A 23848-nucleotide genomic window follows, 5' to 3' on the forward strand; every position below is an offset into this window, starting at 1 on the left:
GCCTTAGAGTTAAAGAGGAGGTAGGAGAAATAAGTACTCAGCTATATTTAATATGGCTCTATAGCTTAATCACCATTAATTTAAAAATGTCCAGTTTCAATAGCACTGCAGGACTCCCTTGAGGGCCCAGGTACCATATAAATTATCTTAAAATCAGCGGATGAATAATTGTTGTAACAACAAGTAAGACCGGGCTTGCACAGCAATTCTTTGACACATGAGCCTGAGCATTGGGCTGCTTTCCAATGTTTTTAATTCATGGAGTAAGTTATTAATTGTACAAATTGTAGAGCCCCAAACCAAGAGGCACATGTGTGAGAAACGCTGACTGCGGATTCTGCCAACTCTTCAGGACAGCGTTGCAGAAAAGTTTCTTTGTAAATTAAAGACCTGCTACAGGAGCTACAAACACATGAAGGGAAACGCACAGAGCTCAGCCTCTAGCTCTGCCAAACTCGCTGTATAATCATGAACGACTGCCTGCATGCCTCAAAATCTCTCTCCTTAAACAGAGCTCCCACTTGCTTCTGTTTCCTGTTTGTCTATTAAAACTGTAGGTCTTCAAGGCAGGTGTTTTACTGTTTACTGTCAACTCCCAGTCATCTATGGGCAATTTATTCTCCTGGTTGATTAATCACGTCCTGGATACATGGCCGACTCCTGGCGAATTTTATTAAACACCGCATTGCACAAATGCAGCTACACAACAAGTCTCCGCACCGTACTGCTCCGTGTGTCATGTCGCACCCATGGTTTTGCATTGCCTGGGTACAGGACCCACCGCTGTAATTGCTCCTGTAACAGACATTCATAAACTTTTAACAGGAAGTTCCCTGGAAAATAAAAACCAACTTACTATACGGAGGGTTCCTTCAGCTTTGAAAGCAAAAAGCGTTAATGTTTAACCTCTGAGTGACAGTGTTTTAGAGCTTCTGATACTGAAAACAATGTACTGGATGCTGGCAAGCCCTAACTCCTGTCAGCAAGAGGTTAAAATCCTCTGCAGGTGAGCCTCTTGCCCAGTGCTGCTTGCTGCCTTGCAAGCAGAACTCACAGAACACAAGGATGTTAGCCAAACCAAGCTATTTTCTGTAATTATACTGTTCTGTAGGTGAAACAACATTCTTAAAAATTGGAAAACACGCTTGAATCAAAGTAGGTGGTTTGTTCTAGAGGCCAATAATTAACATCCTTGCCAATTTTCAGTGTACTGTGAAGTGTGATTGAAATGGTAGACTGAAGGAAATGTTTGCAGCTGACACGCCTACTCACGGAGAGATTAACGGCTAGTCTCTTTGGAGAGCTATCATAAAAAATACACCTAGTGTTCCACTTGCTTTTCAGGACAAAAGTCAGAAGGCATTACAGCCTGAAAACTCTTATTTATGACAGTTTTTCAGCAGAGAAAACTGCATTAATTTGAGTTGGTTTGCATCTGGGTTTGCACCAGTAAAAATAACAGCAGAATCAAGTGCTTTGGATTTAACAAAAAACAGCTACAAAAACTGAAAGGAAGAAAAGTAGACATTTGCTAACCTCCTCAGTAGCATGTAGTGGAGTTGATACTAGGGAGCTGCATGAGACCAACGAAAATTCTAGCACAAGAGTTTTTGTGCACAGCATGCAGCCGTGCAACAAAACAAACCATCATTTACAGGCCTGAAGAGTGGTAAACACAAATAAATGACTCAAACATCCTTCCAAAAGAGAGATGCCTTCCTAGACATCCTAGACTAGAAGAAAGAAAGCAAACCAGTGCCCAAAACAAAATTAAATTGCTAACTAAAATAACGGTGCCTGCACTACTATAAAACATTTGGAAGACTCCTATAATGTCTATTGAAATCCATCCATAGTGCACATGGCAAAAATCCTACATGAGCTCACCTCTACTAATAACAATAGCTGCTTGGGAACTTTTTAACAAAATATTATTCCTTTGGAAAATGTCAAGCTGTGGAAATCAGAACTCTTCACAGAAATAGATCAGTTTTGATTATAATTTTTTGGAAGATGGGGTAAAAGAAGGAGCAACAAGAAGAAAAAGAATTGCACTCAGGTTCCTCTGGTGGAGGTTTTCCCTAAAAAGGTCAATTTAGAGGTAAGGTCGGTCACCACTTTGGTATAGCGGTCACCCTCAGTGAAGTTCCTGTTTAACCGTGAAAGGGTATTCTGATCACCGGGATACGGTCTCTTTCTCACAATTTTGTTTTGCACACAAGTTCCTGCACTTTCATATTTGGTTTAATGTGGATAGATCCTTCCCCCTTCTTTGTGTCCCCCGTCCCCCCCCCCCCCCCACTTTTCTGTAAAAGAGAATTCTCATTTCTACACTTTTCCCATTTTGCATTTTAGCAAACAGTTACTTGTTGAAAATTTAAATTTTCCCATTAAATCTAAAAGCTAATTGCTACCTATCAAACTTAAAATAGCCAATCTTGACTAAGAAAATATCATTACTGATCCTTTTGCTGTTGCTTTTGTTTCAAAATATTTAAATGAACAATGCTATGTGCTTTGTTAACCCAAAGGCTGGAAAAACACAAGACTTAAGCAAAGGAAAACAGTGTAAAACTAGTTTTTATCTTTTCCTAATTCCTATAGGGCAAACATGAGCACCCTCAACTCTAATCTAAATTGAAAGAACAGACAGCATCCTATGCTGTCAGGTTCCCTGTGGGTGAGAGATGTTTTTTATAATGCTTTTCAACATCCAGCAGAAGGAAAAAAACATTCAATGAACTTGAGTAACAAAGCTTCATAGCTTTATCTTTTTACTGATTTTTTTTTCTCATGTATTTATAGAGAGCATATATATTTCCACCTATGTATATTTATGGAGAAGATATATTTCTCCTTCCTTACACAGGCTAAACAACCTTTTCTGTTACCTCTCAGTAAGCAGGCTCTCCATTCCGATCAATTCAAACCCATCTCTCATCAGTACTTTGCTAGCAGTACCTCCTAACTCCAGTGGAAACACCCTACCTGATACATTCTTGCATCCATTTTGCTCACAGTCACACTCTGGTACCTGTCTGTTCTCCTGCCCGCTGGTATTACCCGGCTAACAGTGGAAATTTTTATTCATCCTGAAACGATGTTACCTTACACTTGGTACCGCTGAATTCCACCCCACTGCTTTTATTTTTCCAGGGCTTGAGGCCATTCCAATCTTTCTGCAAGATAGCTTGAACTTGCTTTGTATCAATAATATCTCCACTTTGTATTAATAACATATCCCAGCTCTGTGTCATCAAGCAATTTCGTTGGTACGCTGCTGCTCTTCATGCCAAAGGTTCTCAAAGACAGCATTAAAGAAAACTGGTTCAGCACCAATTGGTGAGAAATTGGAGAGAAATTCCACTAGTGAAATCCTTGGACCTTAACGTTTCTCCTTTCAAAGCTGTTTGCTGTTGCCTTCCTGCTAACTAGTTCCTTATTGCCTTTGACTAATCCCTCATCTCTTTCATGGGTACATGACATTTTGCAGACAGACATGAGCTCAACATGCCCATCCTTCCAAACAAGAGATGCTAGGTGAACCCAGTTAACAGCAAGCAGCATTTCCCACATTAAGCTTGTGCCTGCTTGTAAAATAATAATATACACATTCTCCACCATAATTAATAATTTTCCATATGGCACCACATATAAGCTTATGTGTCAGCTTATATTTTACAAGTTTCATTGTCTAAATAACCAGTTATCATACCAAAGAAGAATTCTTGCATGATCTTACTTGGGTGAAAGTTGTACTTCAATCCATTGTTGATGCTTTAAAAACATTTTCCTTCCAAATTTACTCTGAAGCCTCACAAAAGAGACTAACTGGTCTACAATTATCAGAATTATGTTTTTTGCCCTTCTGAATATAGATGCTGCCTCTGCTAATTCCTTGTCATATTACACTGTACACAGCCTCATAGGATTTAGTAAAGAACTTTACAATCATTCCTGCAATTTCAGGTACCAGCTCTTTCAGAACTGGGGATAGAAACCATCCATTATCCCAATCTGAGCACAATAATCTATTGAACAGCTATGATGTGCTCCATTTCCATACATTCACTTTTCTTAACCCCTGTCCTCATAGTTGACATCATCATTGCCCAATGCTAAGAGAAAAAAAAACAACATCACACACTTTTGGACCTAATCCGGATTATCCTTGATCTCCATGCCATGCTCAGAGCGGTGGCACATTTCCTCTTTCCTTGTTTTCATTTCAGTCGTTCCACTATTGTTCATTCTAATTTCCTTTCCAAGGGCTGATTTAGCTAAACAGCTCTGGCAATTTTCATTTGTCTCTATATCTCCTGTTTTCTAAGACGTAACTTTCTTGCTTAATAAGAATTCTTCTTGTAGAAGACTTATTCTTACTTTATTCTTATTGAGACTATAATTAACCCAGTTAGAACTGACACCCTTCCCACCCAAAGCATTTTCACCCAGCTTGACTGAGATATTCGTCAACATGCAAGCATTCCTTAACTCGGTAATAGTTGCTACCAACAGCTTGCTTTCTACTGATCCAGGATATTCCTATGGATTAGAAGAAGGCTGGATGAGAAGGCTGGATGAGAAGTCTGGAGAGTCTCAAAGGTCGTTTCTGCAATTTATGGACTCAACCATTTACACTTGGCAGAGCTGTATAATGGGGAAAGATGGCAATAAGATGTCTTTCTGCTCCTTTGGTCCTATGTTATCTGGCATCTGAAATGGAATCTAGCCACAAATGCACAACTGAGAATTGCTCCCATTTCTCGTGGGACAGAAGTATGTTTCTGCTGATATTAGCAGGCTAGCCGGACAGTAACAGGTCAGGTGTCTTCTCAGGGCAGCAGGAGACTGGGAGGGAGAACAAAAGTTTCTTTCATTCTGAATTAGAATGAATAAGCAAGAAAAAAAATCTGGAAAAATGTTTTCAAACCATTGAAGAATTATTTTTATGTTACACTATTTTTAATGCTTTTACATTTTACACATCATCTCAATAAGAGGAGTACGTACTGTGTGATAGAGCAGGTCATGTTGTGACACATTATAACATCCAACTTCTAACTATTCTGTTATTTTTACATTAGCAGCTGCTACTTAGTGCAGATTACAACAGCTCATCTTAGTTTCTATATCAAAGTGTCAACATATCAAACTGTTCCACCAACAACAGAAGCAGGTGACACATTGATCTAGAAAAGAATATAAGCACTTGTCTTATTAATTAGGGGATCAGAGGTTTTCAGGGTCAAGAAAAAGACTCCAGCTAACAGGAAGGGACTGAAAACGCCTAGCACTCTAGTAATACACTAAGTGATCGCCTTGTTCTTTAAATCACAGTGCTAACGTGTCAAACTGTTTACAGTATTACAATACGAACAGGGAACACGTTGACCTAGAAAATTAGATAAAAATGTTTCAACTTCCATTTAAGCATCAGCTGCCCTTGATGGTTTTAAAAATGAAAAGTGAAAATTAGAACTGTACTGTAGTAATGTTATAAATTATTGACACATAATAAACCACATAATTATCAATAATAAATCCAAATTTAAAATGTAAAATTAAAACTTCAAGTGGAATTTTTGAAGTTTGAAATGTAGTTTCAAAAATTCACCAAATAACACTTCTGGGAGATAAACTTGAGTTGGAAAAGTTTGGAATACTAATGGAAATCATTAGAAGTGCATGAAAAGATATTTCTCAACACATTGTTTTCTAATGGAAATAGTTTTTCCTAAACCTATCTTTACTTAAGAGTAAATCAAGCAACTGTATTACTGATCCCTGATGGATCTGCACTGCTGTGGAGGATCAGTACAGCTAGCAAACTACCCTGAGGGTTGTTTTTGTGTGTGAATTTCAGGGTAACAGTGGCGGTGGTGGGAACTCTAACAGCCTTTAAGCTACAGCTTCCCCCAACACACCACCACAGCTACACCCAGGTTGACATTCCCTCTGGGCACAAAGGAATGGGATCTCAACAGCAAACATGACCTTTATGAGTTTGCATCAGGATCAAACAATTAACCATAATAAGATTTTACTCTACAATCTAATGCTATTGTTGGTCAGAATAAATATCAGTTAATGAAATTTTTTTTTTTTTTTTAATAAAAAGCATTGTTTCACTGGAACAATAATGCCCTGTGAAAATGCATTGGTATAGATGAAAATATTTCTGAGGAATGTCAGGCAGAATTTCTGACAGAATAGAGAACCCCTCCCCAGCCATGTGATTAGGTTATTAGTTTTAGATGCAGAAACCTAATGTTAAGTCCCAGTCTCTTGCATTAACTCATTCTGGAAATGGCAGACTCATACTTCCCTGCTCTGAAGTCATGTGAATTACCCACGTTTCTGGTGACTTCCATTGGTCTATGTCCTCTCTCTGCGACTGGCACAAATAATTTTTTATTAAAATGCTAAGTATGCGAAAAGCAGATCCAGACAGAAGATGCACCATGGGAAAGGAGACTAACTCCACAGCCCAGCCATCGAAATGTTTGAGGGTGCCCAACTTGGATCAGGGAGCTGAAGTCAGGGTTTTCACATATAGGATGCAAATGCATCAACAATGGCTTTTTAGCATGTATGGGTGAATCTTTTTCAGTTACTTTACAAAGCATGTCTTAATGTTTTCTCTTATTGGAATTAAAAATGGTAATCCCATACTCTCGCTTTTATTCCAAAATGGAATTGTCATTTTCAAGAAGTGTTGTGCTGCAAGTCTACCTAATGCCACCTTCCCCAACTCAGTCTTTATGCTATCCCTGACTTAATATTTTTAGGGAGCTTTTCAGAAGACTTGTAAAAAGATGTCACTATCTGAGGTTCAGACTCTTGTCTTCATCACAACAACAAATTCCTCAGGAAGAATACATGATCATACCATATGAATATTGCTTATACGGTCATTCATTTCTGAGAAATCCTGTTGTGACTGGGATGACAGCAACAGACCACAACAAATATGCAGATTATGCAATCAGGGGAAAAAAAAAATAAATCACCAAATAGCCTTTTACTGCTCTGTCATAGAAAATGAAAGGATCCAACAGCATTTTTGCCCAGAATAGGTACATATCTGGTTCATTTTATTACAATAAGAGCAAACTTAATATCTACTAATTATCTTAAAGTAATACCAGTTGAACCATTATGCCTGAGATTTGAATGCCTCATTGTTGTACTGCATGGTCACATCACACTGGGAAGTGCACTGTACCAGCAGATTTTGACAAGCAGTTTACTCTTTTACCTAATGATGTGCCCAAATGAGCACATATTACGGGCAGATTCAGTCTGTTATCACATTATGCAAGAAAGTGTCTATATGAAATGCTCACGATATTTTTCAGTGAGAATTAAGAATTTGCTCATCTACCCTCATATATGATGTTGATACAAAGTTTCTTCATCATCTGCAGTATTATTTTGTAATATCCTACACTTCTTCCAAGCAATATATGGTATATTAAAATTGTAGGGGAAATTAGCTATTCAAAGGACAATCCAAGGCATGTGATGAGTATGTGAGACTAATACATGGAACCATTTTATTGTAAAAACTGATTCATGGAGTGAGGAAGATTCATTTGGAATTCTGCCCCTGAGAGGTTGACCCAAAACTGTAATTGACTTTCCAGGGCCAAGATTTCATTTATGGTTTCCATTTGTTTGAGTACATCGCTAAAAACCCCAGAGATACCATCATACATGCCTACTATGTGCATATGGATAACCACCTACAGATACCGCAAAGGTTATTTCAGGTAAGATATAACCTTAGTGACAACAAAAAGATTCCTGAAAACTTTCAAGGATGACAGCTCTAAAATACACATTCATAACTGCATTGGGCTTTGCACGTAAATAATGTCATGTGCAGAGATGCTGACCTTTTAGTAGAAGGGATTTTATTAAGAACACAAGCTGGAGGTGCTTTAAAGCAGCAAGTAGTTAGGGCTCCATATATAATAGGTAGATAGCTTAGGCACTATTAAACCATGATGCACACTGTGAAAAGAAAATCAAAAGAAAACAAATGAAGACTTTGTTTTAATAGAGAAGTAAAAAGCCACTCACAACAGTTATTTTTGCATAGTAGCTACGGCTTTAGAATCTATATGATAATAACAAAAGTTAATTCCTTTACTTCTCAGATTGAAGACTGCTTTCAGCTGTGGGCATGTGGAAAGGGCACATTTCTCCGTGTTCTGTAATTCAGGTTTGGCCTCGGCGACATCACAGACTTAATTTCTAATCTAAAAATTAGCTGGAAAAATGCAGTTTCAAATAAATAATGGAAAGACAACAGAAATACAGAGAAACTTATCTGAAGGGAAAATAAAGCACATTGTTTTGGGCATGGTGTATAGTGTTTATCTGAGGAAGCCTTCTTATGTCCCCCTTCACAGCTGCATAGGTAACTGGACTACAAAACAGACACCTCCCTTCTAAGGCAGACCAGGTTATCAAATATAAGCTTAAAACAAAGAAGAAAAAAACTCTCTGATCTACTTTAATAACAGACTTGTTTCCCTCAACTGTGAGACCTGACTTGCTTCACACACACCACGAAGACTATTACACTTTATAAGAAACTTCACTGGCAACGTCCTTATGGGAAATCAAGAAGGAAACAACCATGTAGGCTGGAGTGAGCTGAAGAAGCCTTCCATGTGGTGTCTGAGACCTACTGGCAGATTACTCTGGGAAAGCTTTAAATGTCAGCACCCACGATAAACCCGTTGTCCACGCAAATGACTTTGGCCACTTACGATATCAAGTCAGTATCTGCCACAAACAGCAAGTTGTCAGCACAGGAACCAAAAGGTAGTGTTGTAATGTTGTCTCAGAAGCTTTGCGGAAACAAAGACCCTATTCAATAAAAACAACGTTCCCCTGAGCCCCAAAAGTGTCCTATCCAGTTCAGGGCGGAACTGAACTGGCAGAAGAACAGAAGAAAGTTTGTGTTACAGTCAGACATGTTTTATCTGTGCTGCAGCCAGAAACTCTGTGTGCTTTCAGGGCTCGCTCTCTGGTACATTTTCAGGATCTGCTAACAGACCCCAAACTGACCACAGCAGTCACCTCTCTATTGCTAAAAAGAACCAGCCAGAAACTATGCTTCAGCCTTGAGATCTACTGGCATGACCTGCCTTGTGTTACCATGTCAAAAGCTCTCTTCTGTTCACCCCTAAAAGGAAGGGTTTCTAACATCGGATTGTCAAAGGGGAATAGGCCCTGGTACATAGGATCATTCAAAGGCAATGTCTGGGAGAGCAGGTTTAAACCATGCCAGGGAACTTTCTAACAAAAAGCATAGATGATTGCATGTCACTGTGCAAGCCCATGCCTTGAGCCTATTTTAGTTACTAGAGTAGATACAGGTAACTGGTCTTGTCAACTAATAAGGGCTTAATAAACTTGACCATGACTGATAGACCGGACATATATGAGTTTGGCTGACAATTTGCTTCTCCCACTCCCAGTAGGCTGGTGAGGCATTCTTGACTGTTCAACAGGTGTCACCCACACCTCCACTCCAAGGATGGAGGAGTAATTCTTGCTGGGGTAAATCTTTCTAAACTTACTTCACTACTCAACCTCTATTGCAGATCCCCATTATTGTAAAGTCCTTGGCTTTGACCTTTGACCAGTCATTGACCATGCCCTTCCATTCCTGGTTGGACTTGGTTACCCTTTGGCTTCCCTGTTATGAGACACTCACTTATTACAGTTCCTTACCCCTGATTTCAGCGTGACGCCAGTCCAACTGAGACAACCTAGTCCAACTGAGACACTCTGCAACATTTCACAAGTCTCTTTTCCTTAAGAAAATATGCACGTTGAAATAACTCATGCTTCATAAAAGGAGCAGAAAAAAGCAGGCAAGGCAGTAACTTGAGCAAAAAAGGAGTGAACAATTTACGCTCCAAAGCTTATAACTGATGCCAAGTGATAATATACACCAAATTACAACCTTTCATGCGAAGAGACAGAATGACTGTTGCCTCTTGACAAACAGTACTTCTGCAGAAGGCAGCAGTGTCTAATCCCACTATCAGAATTAAACTACAAATCTTGCATAAAAGCCATAAGTCTGTACAGGATTATAAAAACGAATTGTCCCAATCACTTCAGTGGGAATGCTTCAGTCCATAACTCTTCCAGGATTTGGAAGGAAAGGCAGAGAAGAGCTTGAGTTAATATTTACTACTTCACCTTGTGGTCTTCACCTTACGGAAAATGAATTACTAGCAGGTATACTCAAATTTATCTCATATTTTCATACACACAGAAACTCAGAATCAAAGTGCTGAGTTCAACAGCAACTGTTACACTTAAGAAAAGAATAAATCATTATTGAATAAATGTATCCCTTAGCAGGAAAATTGGGAATAAGAAAGAATCCATGAGTATATGCCTCACACTGACATGTCCACACCTTAACTACCAAGACATTCTCAAACCAACTCTGAACCTGGCAAGCCTGTTAGTACTTCTCCTTTGATATCTGAAGTTCTCATCAGACAATGCAGCAAGACAACTTGGGCTCTTTCTCCAGCTGGATTAATGTTGTGCCTAGCACTTTCAGGAAAAAAGACAAAGCTGCATGCCTGCTCCCGAGGCTGGTGGCAGACTTCACTACCTTGAGCCACTTGTGCAACTGGGTGACTGTGAGTTTCTGAGACGCTGTGAACAAGCTACCATCATGTCTCCTGCGATGAGAGGATCCTCAACAGATAATTTACAACAGTTTCACTTTCAATCTTGGCAATTCTAGATTTGTAAAAGGGATCAATTATACTGAGTCTGAATAGCTGGTGCTGGTTTTGACCAGAACAACTCCCTGAATCTTGCTTTCTCCACAATCCTACTGCAATGCTTTCCACCCAAGTAGAACTCAGACTTAGGATTTAAAATGAAAGTAAGAAAAGCAAATAGAGGTGTTTGTGAGAACACACATTTAAGTCTTTATAGGAACCATCTGTCTGATGGAAAAAGTCCAGGAAAGGATTCAATAGACAGCACCTTCCTATTGAATCAGTAGGGGATGTGCACCCCATGGACTGTTATGGACGCTATACTGTTGGATGAGATCTGTTGATAAAGGCGAGTTACCTTCACCCAGGATTCAAAAGCATATTCTGATACTAAAGCTTTCTGGTCCTTTCTGCTAAAAATCTATTTACTAGATTTTATATGAGGTAATTACATTTCCCCCTACTGCATAGCTATTTGATTAGATTCTATTAGATCTTTGTCTTGGGCAAAAGCATTCTTTCCATTTCCTACCTAAGTTTTGGTGCATAGTTGCAGAACTTGTCCAAATTTCTGTTGCAACTCACTCAGACTCAACTACATTTCAACTGGAAAAAAAGCTAGTTGCTGCATATCTGATAATTCTTGTAATCTTCAGAGGAAGGAAGAGGAAGGGAAGGGAATGAGAAGAGTGATACATTACCCACAGGCATTTTTCTTTAAAATCATAAGTTGCAAAATGAAACAAAATAACCCTCTGAAAAGATAAACATTTTTGTCAACTATCAAATGCTCCAGCAATTTTCCACAGTATAATCTAATGCAGAAGGTGTGGTTTTTTCCCTTTTATTTGTGCAAGACAAAAGAAACCATTTCAATCACCAAAGATTGTTGTGTACAAAAATCATGTCCTGATAAACCCAGACAATAAACACTTCTCTACGTTACTATCTCACAGCTAGAATTTTAGCCAATGCTTTGGTTTTATTTGTTTGAAGCATATCTTATACTTTTTCACTGCACCTATTATACATTTCTTCACTTGAACACCTGTTGAACTAAACTTGTCTTGCCAGAATATTTTTAATTATGCAATCTGTATTCTGTCAATGGCAAGCACTTGGGTAGAATTTCTTATATACCTTTCAACATACCCAGCAGGCAATTAAGAACTCAGTGTACAGAAATATTTGCCAACTGAAATGTTAGTGAGACAAGTTTAATCAAGTGATCTTGACTAACTTTTAGTAAAGAATCACAATTTTTTTATCATCAGTTTACTGCTTCAAAATACCACTTTAAATGCTATTTCTTAGAAATTTTTATTGACTCAGTCATTCACACAATCTGCAACACATGCCTGACTTGCATAATACTTCAGGCAACAGTTCCATTAATACTTGAACACTTTCTTTTCATGGGTAGCATAATGAATGCCAAATTTATCTCCAGCTTTTAAGAAAATTCGGTTTTGCAGGGAAAATCCTGACCCATTGAAGCCAACAGAAGATCACTGTTGACTTCAATGGGATTAACATTTCCCTGTATTTGTATACATGCATTCTCTCTATTTAGTGATGAGTATTCCAATTATATGTGTGCTGTACCCAAGGATAACACACAGAATAAGTCTAATTAAGAGAAATGTCTTTGACTACGTGTTTGCTGACTGATACTATAAATGTAGATATTTAGACAAGCTTTGTGCAGGACCGTCTCCAATTCTGTAATGCTAAAATGCTGAGATATTTGTGCAGTGCAAGGTGCCACCTGGCATTTACTTTTAAACTGACCAACGTATGCAGGTTTCAACAGAGGAAGGAAAAAACCCCACCATCTGTGCAACAAATTTTATGAAGGATCTGAACAGCAGTAATAGAATTCTTCAAATAACCACCACTTTCAGAATGATGACACCTTTTTTGGAAAGGGGTGTGGGGCTATTAAACTCATACACAAACGGGGAAACCCATTACTTTCTTTTGGAGGCTGCTGGGTTGGAAGCCCTATTGCATAGGCATGCTGCTGCTGATTGTAGCTGTTGTATGAAACTCCACGAAATGCTTTTGATCCATTTTATCTTGCAACTTAGCAAAGAAATGTTGCAATAAGAAACACCAACAAAGATCTGAAAAACTTAAGCTCTGGATTACCATATTGTGTTCTCCTGCTATTCAATGTGTCAGACAAAGGCAGTGGTGTTCAAAGTAGAAAAAGAAAAAGAAAAAAGAAACTGGTCACAGAAAATGCAGAGCACAGAGTAAATAATATTCCTCCACATCCCTACTCTTTCATAGATTTGTTGTTAAAAGAGTTGCAGCAATTAGGCTTTTGTTAATTACCAGCTGTTGAAACAGATGTGTTGACTGTCCTTATTAGCCAACAGCTGGGACAGGAGAACAATTGATGCTGTCTAAAACCAACAGCCAGCTGCTTTGCAGTAATTATCTCCTATCGATAATACAGGTGATAAAGGCAGCAAAAAGGTTATGAGCTTCAATAACCAAGGTACTGTTATTGAATATCACTGGAATTTATGGTTAATTTTAGAAAATGAGTAGAACAATAAGTTGCTACATCTGCTTCCTATCTGCATTGTGTCAAGGTCAAGCAATATGCAAATAATAGGGAAAATACAATTAGAAAAGAAACCCACAAGTTTGGTTTGGATTTTTTTTTTCTTAACCCTCTTGCTATATTGCAAATGCCTTGCTGATCTTTAAGGAATGCTTTCTCTTTCAGGTGACTATGACTAGATGTTATTCATGATTAACTGAGTTTCCCCATATGCCTTTCCTTGCATTCAAATTTACCATAAATGACTTTTTGGAATGTGCAGATGGCTATTCCTACCTGTTGGAAATTTTATTATACAATATGTAATAAGATATGATAAACAAATGATTAAAGAGGGGGGGGCCATCCCTCTAGAGAGTTCGGTTCTAGTCTCAGGCATGCCATCAATTCTTAAGGAAATTCACTTCACTTCTTGGAATTCAGTTTCCCAAGTGCTAAAATGGGAGAACTATGTTTATCTTGATCGATCACTTTGTGATTGATGACTTTAACATACTATTTAAATGCAAAGTAATGCTTGCATAATACATTACTGTAACAGGAAAAAAAATGCATGCCTTTGTATTATTGATATACGTCAAAGGTTTGAAAATGAGTAGTTCTTTTAGAAGCATAGGGTCTGACTTCCACGAATGGGACCTACAAGCGTAACTGCTAATATCTACATGGAATATATCAGCACAGGTAGTCGGATGGTTTGTATTTACTTTTGCTCCTGCTTTGATTTGTATTTTCTCATCTCCATACCCTATTAAAGTGCATTAAAAGAAAAGCAAAGCAGAGATTTTAAACCATTTCTATTAGCTGCTCAGTTCATCTCAAGCCAACAAAAGACATGTCTACAAGAATCTACAACCATGTCTGTTCACTAATTAGTCTGCACTTAAAGACACTGCCTTACTGAAAACAAGGATTAAGGCTAGTTGAATACTCTCCCTTTCATAGACCTCCCTTATGTCTCTGTTGGGTCATCATAAGCAGCTTGTTCTCTGAGCTTTAAGTAGGGAAGCTTGACAATCAGTTCTGGGCTCCTCAGTAGGCACTGGGACAATTAACAGGAGCTACCAACATTTTAAGGGACATGTAAAGAAATCAACTAGCCAAAAAGTTTCAACAACAGGGATGGGTAAAAATGTATCATACTCCCACAGCACCTATGTTTTAAGAAATATACACTGCAGGGTACATTATTTTTTATTTTGAAATAAAGCAAAACAACGTGTAATTCTCTGTTCCCACTTAAAAAAAAAAAACCCACCTCTTTATAGCAAGAAAATTGACATGGATCCTTGTACACACATCCTCACATCTATTAACAGGAATCCACAGCATGCTATGAAAGAAACAAGAGAACTTGAGCCTAGCTGTCAGTTTTCTACTTTTGGAAGAATGCTAAAACAGACGGGAAAAGGAAAGAAGTAACAGTTTTAAGCAACAGCTTTTCATATGCTTTTCATTCTTTCCTTATTTCTCCAGCTGCTTCTCTCTACCCTTGCAGTGTTTTCAGGCTGTTACACTCGGTTTTGCCCTGGAAGGCAAAAACTTGGCTCTTTGCCTTTTGTTTGTCATCCATGAATGAGTTGGGGGGGGGGGTGGCTTGGGGAGAGGGGGAAAGTGGTTTAGTTTTGGTCCCACTCTGCTTTGGTCTACCAACGGAAAGTTAACGTTTAGACTGTGCCAACAAGGATCTAATTTGACCAATGGACAGTACAGGGCTCCTCTGCCTTGGGAAGAGATCTAAAGAAAGGTTTGTATCCAGTGTGGAAAGATATTAACTAAATTCAGGATAGAAATCAGGAAATTCTTCAGAGCTGGTGTTGTGCATGGGTTTCTGTGGCAGAAACTACCCCCAAACAAGCAGGAACTTGAAGCCTTGAAGAAGAAAATGCTGGTGAAAATTGTTTCACCTCTGCCAAGACATACTCTAGGAAACTTTCAAACTGCAAGGGCCTCCTCTCCCTAAATCCTGCAGTTGGGATGACCAGTTAAAGCCTGTGAATTAGTCACAACTGGAAGTGTATCTCTGGAGAATTAACTACCAGCCCCTACTCTAAGAGCAGAAAAGCACCCCAGGGTGTGTACTGCGTGGCCACTGGCACACTGTCAAAGAGCTGAAAGTACCTGAACTTTGGTCTCGTGTCTTGCAACAGTCTCAGTCTGGTAACACACAGCTTCACCAGACTCACCATCTAATTACAGCAACACTTCCCAGTTGAAAAACAGACCCAAGATCTGAATTAACACATGAATCAGACACATTCTGACTGCTGAGCCCCTCGTGAACCGCTGCTGCACCAGGGCCACAGCAAATCTGTCCCAGTGAATTTAATCCAATATATTGCAATGTCTTGGTATCCATCTTGCTAACAAAACCTACCATACATAACTAGGAACCAACATACAGTGCATTTCCCTTTGTATTTTGTTTTCAAATAAAACATCTAGAGACAACACAGGCCAGTTCCCTGAGAATGTAAAGTTGAAGACTGCTTCCTGAAACAAAACTTTTCTGATATGTCATAAAATCTTTGTAAATGTGACAATCAAGCGCTCAAGAAAATTCACCTGGCAACAGCTGCATTGAAACGAAGTTACTGCAGCAACAAGTAACGTCACGGCGTTAATAATTGACATGGAAAGAATGAAAAGGTGAGCAAGGGATAAAGAGGACAAAGGAAAGATTTCAGTATAAACTTCTGCTGGTAAGTAATCAATCAGAATTAACATTGAAAGAGTCGGTATGAACATTATATTGAAAACTGAAGCGAGCGTGATATGTTGGACTGCTGAATGGGGCTTGTAAAACTCCATTTTCTGCAGCCTGATTTGCAAAATTTGACAAACAAATCCCCCGCTAATTTGAATCTACTTTCATTCAATTCCCCCAAGAAACTAAAGCAAATGCAGGAACAGTGGCTTCTCATGTTTGCTGTATGCAGGAAAAGCACCCTGCAATTCCTGGTTCTGCAGGTTAAGGCAGGAATTAGCAATGCAGTGGTAATGAATGAGTTTCTTGATTTACATAATCTAACAAAAGACCACACCCCTTGGAGGGAGGAACTACATCCTAGAGACACTGTTTAGAAGAAGCTGTTTCAGACGACTAAACTATCAACAGCCTCTGGTGAAATGGACTGCTATCTTAATATTCACCACTACTACTGCTAGATGTCAAAGCAGCAGGAAAAACTTTCGAGAATACAAGTTAAAGTTAAATAATAAAAGATCAATATTTTTTCCTCAAATCATGTTTTTTCTGTATTCCATAATGTGACAGACTTTTGATTTTTATATTAAAAACTATAAATTATCACTGTTTCACTTATACCAGTATTGCTTTGCCCTTTGCCCAGAATTCTGGCAGCTGGTAAAATGTAACTGTTTTCTACAAAAGATACTCCCTAAATTTAATTCAAGTATCAGAGTTAATAAAATGAATAACTCGTACACTAAAATCAAATACTCCAAAAGAGTGTACTCAGAAAATTAAGGAATTTGCAAGTTCAGCCCCCAAAGATACTGTTTTTCAGTGAAGTTGGTAGCCTGTCTCGGTTTATGATTTGTGAAGATACACTGCACTCCCACCACTTCTCAAAGATGGAAATCCAGCTATGCTGCACCTCTTGAAGGGAAAGAAAGTACTAATTCATAACAGCTCTTAGGGATATATTAACAGCAGCTGAATGGAGACGCCATCAATAGGCCACGGTTTTCCAGAATATCAAATAAAACCTAGGAAAGAGTTAGTGATAACTTACGAAATGTAAATAACTAAAGATGAACTGTGACTGTCGAAATTATGTTATAGGAATATTTACAGTTCACTGGACTTAATTACATAGGGCCGAATGCTGCTTCAGCTGAAGTCAGTAAAAGTTGCCACAGTAAGTTCAGTAGGGGTGAGGGGTTTCTTTCTGGTCTACTCACTAACAAGTTGTCACTGTTGGCAAGAATTAATGAACTACTTATTTCCTACAAAGATTAATTAATTTTTCAGGCTTCAAGAAACTGATGCTTCTACACTCAGAGAAGCATTATTTAATACTCACTCTGTCTGCTGAGGCTTCACGGTGTGACGCAAATTTAAAATACAACATATTATAAAACTTAGATTTCTTTTTAATTTACTGCACTGTGGTATTCTGAAAAATTCTGAGAACTTCATCCAGCATCTAGGTGATATATAACCTTTCTCAAAAAGTCTTACTTTTTACATCAAGCAGACTGCAGTTGAACTGCTAGTTGCTCTGAAAGTAGGCCCTTTTTTATATATATATATATATAAAAAAAAATTTCTATCTCTCCTAGATAAACTGCTAGCTCAGAGTCCATAATCAGCAATGGTTTTTCAACTCTAAGTAACCACGCCTTTGACTGAGTTACTACCAAGCCCCATTGCTTGTCCTACTCTCTTCAAAAATCTTTATTTTACAGATTTTTTTTAACCCTCCTTATATTATATTTTGGAGAGCTATGATCAGAATAATTGCTTCCTAGTAACTACAAATATCATCATCATTATCATAATTTAGCATTTAGGTTGGAATATTTGTTGCTACAAACACTGAAAATAACTGCTGGTATCTACAATAAACTTCACAGCTCAGTAAAAAACCCACAGTAAATAAATATTGATTGACAAATTCAAAGTACATTTGATAATAAAAGTATCTTGCTATTTAATTATTACTGCACTGAACCAAATTATTATTTAAAACAAATATAACTTTTCAAAAGTTTGTAAAAAAATACAGTAATTTAAACTATCCATTCACAATCTTTCCTACAGCATATTTGTAACATACATATTTGCAGTTATTATTCCACAGGAAGAAAAATAAGTAACACTACTAAGGAACAAAGATTAAATCAAGAATATTGACTAGAAAAATCTCCTTTGCCAACACACATTTTGGGAATTTAATTTTATGAATAACATTTTGTTGATAAGGTAAGTAATGGCTTTACACTTAATATTTTTACATACAAGAAAGGGAAGGACAATGCTAGGGAACTTGTCTCAAGGTTAGCCTAATCTCCTAAACATGTATCTTAAAAAAGTAGATATCATTAGCAACTGATTAAGGAAAAAAAATACACATACCCCTGGATTTTCAGGGAACACATCTTTACCCTGTTTCATTATAAACAATGAAGGACAAAAGTCAGACAACCTCTCATTGTTCAATGTGTTATCAAGCTTTTAACAGAAACCCATTAAACACACCACATCTTGAGATGTTCTTGGCTCATTTGAACTGGAAGGAGCCACTCTTTACCACCCAGAGTCACCTCCGTATCATTGCTGAAGGTGTAACACATTTTTAGCAAGATGATCTGGGGGACAAGACTACTGGCTCTCATCAGTGACTAACAAAGCAAATTAAGACCTGGTCCAAATTCAGTAGCTCAATTCAGAAATGCAACTTTAACACACCTGAGGTTTAAGATTTATTCTGAAGTACTGTTAAGTAGAGGAGAAACACACTATTATGTACAGCTACATGTTAACACTGTATATATATGGGTGTTTAGGGCCACACACACCTAAACCCATCTGTGACTGTACCTTTCCATACAGACCTATGTGTATAAATATATGCACAAATACTACACACAGACGAATGATGCCATTTATCTCCCCTACCTTTAGCCACCTGAAGTTTAAGGGAACCAGGCACTTCCAAAGAACATTTCACCTATCTTCTGCATTTATCTTTAGGGAAGAACAACTGCCTTGCAGTGATATGTCCCCCTCTTTTGTATTGACTATATATAAATGGAGGCCTGGCAAGTGGCAGCTAAAGCTGGGTGAGTGAACCCCTTCCTTGGCAGGACATTAATAGAGTCGTGAAGTCAAGAACAGAGATATTAGGAAATGCCAGACGTAAGGTTACCAGTTCACATGCATCGTGATGCTTCTTTTACCTGCATGAGCATTTTTTTCCCCAGACTTCTTTCTAGATGTTGCACAGGGTGGATCTATACCTGGGCATGAATCACCCCTGCCCAGTGGAAGAGCCCGGTACCTGTTTATTCCCGTTTCTTTTGTTGCAGCCACTGGAATGGGACTGCAGTAAGAGAGCAAATGCACTCCATATTTAGTGGAGCTGCATGCTGCTCAGCAGTTGTGGAATCTATCCTTCCTTTGGTCAAGGCACCTTAGCATGAATTAACTGAAAGTTTTCAGAGGGATTCATAGTATGTTACCCATTTTCTGACTGTGCAAGATAAATCCCTCATGTCTAATCAGCAGAAGTACCGTGAACTCACAGCTGCAACTGAAGTCAATGGGAGATAGAACATAAACACTATATAATGTCTTCACATCAGACCTCAGGTGAAATTACTGAAGGCTCCAACTTTACTGAAAACAATTAAGAGGAAAATTAAAATGTAAGTGGCTATCCACAGTTATCACAAGTGAGAAAGTTTATTTCCAGCATTTTCTGCCTGTCATCCATGACTGAAAAGAAGCAGATTTCGATCCGTGAAACAACACATCAGTGAAAGAAGGGACTGTATGAACAAGACGGCCTACACCACACAAGTAGGAGGCTAATCTTCTCAGTTGGAAACTAGCTGGAGCAGCCAGGATATTAAATCAGCAACACAAGGGGAGGTTATTTGGAAGGCAAATTAGGTACATGCTCAAATTCAGCACCTAACGAGCAAGATGAACCAATGTAGCAAAGAATATAATGAAAAGAATCTCTTAAATTGTTTATGTATTGATCCTAGGAATCTGGGTAAGCGGCAAGAGGAAACTCATTGATGGGAATAAATTTTATATAACCAGCATTACTAAAATGTGGTGGACAACGGGCATGTTAAAATCTCTGATTAACAGGAAGGGTAAGAGAGGCAGTAAGGGAACAGGAAACCTCAACCCCCCCCCCATGTCATTATTCCTTTTAGAGTGATCAATAACACAGGACCACAGCTCTTGAATACATAGAGGTCAATATGCTAACTAACATAACTTAAGAAAGACTTGCTGGTCAGCAAATTAACTAGGGCATAGGACAAGTTTTTCTTCAGCATGTATCTATAATCTTTGGAAAGGAAATAATGATGCTATAGAGGACTTCAGTTTAGGACATGTATTCTGGGAGTCTTGTGCGGACAATTATAGACTAGTATTAAACACCTTCAAAACCCATATATTATTTCTGAGCATGAGGTAAACAATCTCATTATAACACAAGGGATGTTAATCACTGTACTGGAGATTGATAAATACCTAGAGATAAGTGATAATAAACTGATTCAATCCCACATGGGAAAGAACAACCAGAATCTTTATGTGCACAGAAACACTTGAACAAGTATATGCAGTACTTCAAAACTGGGAGAAAAAAGGATAGAAGAATATGATAGAAGACTGGGGACTCCTTTAAGGGTAGAAATAAAAAAATATCTGACCTCACAACCAAGCAAAAGTAGAACTCCTTTTTCATGTAGAAAGTAAGTAAAGCAAATGTACGATAAAAAGTCACAAAACTACAGAGGAAAAAAGTACAAATACATCCTAAAAGGTAGAAGTTCTGAAGTGATGCCAATTGATAGGAGTAGCTAAAGGCATCAAGGAAAAATGCATCACGGAAAAATGCATCATTGGCAGGACTACGGATAATAAGGATTTCTCATTATGAGAGGAACAGTGAATGTGTAAGACCATTCCAAGTTTGGAATACCTACACCATAAACTGTAATGCAAAAAAACCCCCAGGAATGTTCAATAGTTAAGCTGGTCTGTCTTTGGAAAAACCATCATATAGTTTTTGGATGATATAGTTACAGTTTATGTGGAATTAAAAAACACTTTTCAGTTTATTAGAAATCAAGGAGGGATAAGTTTTACATTTACAGATTCAGACAATTTTCACTTTAGGTGTTGCTGGGTTGTTAGGGAAGATCCCTGTTAATCAATCTTAAAATACTAGGATATTCCCAAAGACTGGAAGAGCACTAATAATGTGTCAATATTAAAAAAAAAGACTAGTGGGATTAAAACTGGGCCAAATAAGTGAAAACACTGGATTCAATTAATACAGATATTAATGAAAGAATATAATTACTTCCAGTCAACTCCTTTTTGTGTAAAATAGGTCTTGCCAAACAAATCTGATTTCCTTCTTTGATTAGAAGCGGATGTTGTACAGAGATTTGTTAGGCTTTGACTTGTCAGACATAACAGACTGATAAAAATAAAAATCACTACACGCCATCAAGAAAAAAATTCTTAAGTGGGTTCAGAATGGGCTGACAGTTAAAAAACCACCAAAACCCCATGTCCCAAGAGGCAAGTGTCACTGAGTAATACTAGAATACTAGTAAGGTTGCACAGGTATCAGTACTAGGCATACTCTTACCCAATGTATCCCTCAATTACTCAGAACCAAGTAGACGTGGCTAGTAATGTTCATGAACGGCTAAGCAAGTAAGTAAATAATGATGATGAAACAATGTTCTGGGCCACTTGGTAGCTAGGCATATTCAAATCAAGTGTATTTTAATAGAACTAAATGCAAAACTCTTAGTCTAAGAACGGCAAACACAGGCTATACTTACAGAAAGGGTAACCATATTCTAAAAAGCATAGGGACTTCAATATAAGGTGACAGTACAATGCTGTGGAAAAACTGGGTAAGTGCAATCTTTTGATGTATACACAGTAAAATATTATCTCCATGAAGCAATTAAGGTGATTTTGCTTTATATATGACACTAAGAAACAAGAATATAAAAATGCATATGCATCTGTGTCCACATTCTAAAACAAAATGATGTTAAAAACCCCGAGAAGATCCTGAAAAGAGCCATACCAGTAACGCAAGCACTAGAGAAAAAGGCACATAGGGAAAGAGCTTATTCTGTTCAGATTATAAAAAAACCTAAGGATATGCCTACTCAGTAAGGATCTACAGAGACACATGTGCTAATTCTGAACAAGGTAAATCAAGTCCCAGGAATGGAATAGTTTTGTGTTGCTACTGATTCTCATTGTCCCTTGATAAATGGACAGAAAATACAGGATATGAAAGAATTTTTAATCTAGTTGAGTAAGGGTAACAGGAATCACTGAAACAAACTATCAAAGGGAAATGGTGGTGTCCCCACTTGTAATTTTTACTTCAGACCTAGACACTTTTCTGGAAAGCAGGTTTAAACAAACACAAATTTCTGGGCTCAATACAGGGACAACTGGTGAAATCAATGATCTGTGATATTCAGAAGAACAATTAAATTACATAAAAATATCTTCTGGGCTTGGCCTTACATGCTAGGAATTTAGGAATGATAAATATTCTAAAAGATAAAGTCTTGTATGCCTCAAATAGGCATGCAAAATTTGTGGGTACTTTTGACCTTAATTTCTTCATGCCTTGGTTTCCCCATGAAGCATGAAGAAAATACTCCTGCAAGAATACATTAAATCATTGTTTATTAAATTTTAGGTTCTTGTAACATTGAATACTACAGAAAATCCTCATGATGGTTACTCAAAATTCTGTTTTCGGGGAAAGGTTTGAACAGTATCCAGTAAACAAGGGATTGGCACACATAATGAACAAGGAAGATAAAAAAATATATTGATTGGCTGTTCTCTGGATACTGTGTGGAGCAGGAATGCTGTGAAATAAAGCACACATGATCCTGTAATGAAAAATGTTAACATACTGTTTCAGGGGAAAGGGGAGTAAATGAAGATGCTCGCTTCAGAAATGCCAGAACTGAGGTTAACTCTTGATTAACTGGCTACTTCAGTGTAGTTTTTTGCAGGTATAGCAAATAACACTGTACAGTTGTGCACATACACAATACTCATAATTATTGTCTAAATAACTTGCCTTCCTGAAAGGACAAATGTTCTGATGAATAACTTTACTGAAAGCAAAACCATTTGCTTGCCCTATCATGCACTTCTTAAATCCCCTGCAATTTGTCCACTTTGAATGCAATGCTTCTCCAGGGGCTACCAATGAGCTTTTCACATCTTGCTCATGTCATCCATTTTCCGCTTGATTAGTGGGGACCTGAAGTAATCTTTCTGCTTCACAGAACAACTAAAGCCAACATACACGAAAATACCAGTATCTTAGGTACAGCTCTTAGCATGGGACAAAGGTCTTTGGGGGATGTTCAGGCTCTTGTTGGCCCAATGAAGTGGCTGAGACAGATGAGGAAGAAACAAACATCCAGGCTGAAAAAAGGAAGGATAAGTTAGGAAAACAATGAGGGAAGACAAAAGAAAACATTTCTGAGAATGGGGAATAGAAGAAAGCTGTGTGATGTTGAAGTTATGGTGGAAGATGTGAGAAGAGAGAAGTAAAGACTTGTATGGAAACGTGGAAGAGAAGAATGCAAAGCTCAATGTACTTTTCAGACGTAGGTAAAAAGATGGAAGGAGCAGAACATAATACGAGAATAAAAATAAAGATAAATAGTTTTTCACATCCCATTTTCTTTTATGCAACAGAATTTCTGTGAATTTTTT

General features: G+C 37.9%; 1 protein-coding gene across 2 annotated transcripts in view; it reads right to left on the reverse strand.

The window, feature by feature from the left end:
• MIPOL1 (mirror-image polydactyly 1) overlaps positions 1–23848 on the reverse strand; it is a 199061-nt gene that overhangs the window by 54676 nt on the left and 120537 nt on the right. The window lies entirely within an intron of this gene.

The sequence above is a fragment of the Accipiter gentilis genome, chromosome 22, assembly GCF_929443795.1.
Source record: "Accipiter gentilis chromosome 22, bAccGen1.1, whole genome shotgun sequence".
Lineage (NCBI taxonomy): Eukaryota > Metazoa > Chordata > Aves > Accipitriformes > Accipitridae > Astur > Astur gentilis.